Genomic DNA, 787 nt, shown 5'->3' with positions numbered 1-787 from the left:
AATCTGAAGTGCTTCCAGAACACAGTCCAACAGTCTATTGTGGATACGGTTAAGAAACCAGGATAAGTGTGTTTTTTCGCCACTGAACAGAAAAACCTGTTGAACATGCAGTTCAGTGGATCAATGTGAAAACAACATGAAAACAGAGTCATGAGAAATGGTTCATGCACATGTAGCTGACAGCTGATCCAGCTGAGCCGCTGTCAGAGGAGATGAAGGTTCACAGAGAAGGACGTCTCATTTCTCTAAAATCATGTCTCCTCTCTCCTCACACCTTTCCTTCATCATCTCTCATGTCTTCAGTCGGAGGGACGAAGACGCAGGGAAGAGATGCAAGAGGGAAACGAGGATTTAAGGGAATTGAGATGAACCACGTTTTATACTCAGTCGTCTGACAACAGGAACAGAGGGTTCAACAGTCAGACAGTCAGTCAGTTATGCAGTTAAAGACTGGTTATACTGCACAGCTTTCAGATATGAGAATATAAACATGAAGAAGAACGATGCTGCAAATAAACACATTAATAAACCTCTGGATACACAGCTATTTAAACTACAGCAATATTATCATGTGAGTTACAGCCTACCTCTTTGCAACAGGTCCAGGTCCAGGTCCCGGTCCCGGTCCAGGTCCAGGTCCAGGTCCAGGTCCCGGTCCAGGTCCAGGTCCCGGTCCCGGTCCCGGTCCCGGTCCAGGTCCAGGTCCAGGTCCAGGTCCAGGTCCAGGTCCAGCAGAGTGTGGTGTGTCTCTAACACACACAGAGCTTTGAGTGTGAATAATGATGGA

At 47.1% G+C, this 787-nt stretch overlaps 1 protein-coding gene and 1 long non-coding RNA gene across 2 annotated transcripts in view; both read right to left on the bottom strand.

Moving 5' to 3' along the window:
* The window catches only part of LOC111646870 (protein NLRC3-like), a 20,897-nt gene that overhangs the window by 11,289 nt on the left and 8,821 nt on the right, over window positions 1–787 (bottom strand). The window lies entirely within an intron of this gene.
* Window positions 1–787, bottom strand: part of LOC147817279 (uncharacterized) — a 12,421-nt gene that overhangs the window by 7,844 nt on the left and 3,790 nt on the right. The window contains exon 3 of the long non-coding RNA XR_015436496.1: window positions 588–749. This is a non-coding gene — a long non-coding RNA (uncharacterized LOC147817279). The remainder of the gene's footprint in view (window positions 1–587; window positions 750–787) is intronic.

The sequence above is a fragment of the Seriola lalandi genome, unplaced genomic scaffold (assembly GCF_002814215.2).
Source record: "Seriola lalandi dorsalis isolate HSWRI2012SDOR001 ecotype SW California unplaced genomic scaffold, Sedor1 jcf7180002054977, whole genome shotgun sequence".
Classification (NCBI taxonomy): domain Eukaryota; kingdom Metazoa; phylum Chordata; class Actinopteri; order Carangiformes; family Carangidae; genus Seriola; species Seriola lalandi.
This window is presented reverse-complemented; position numbering and strand designations above follow the sequence as displayed.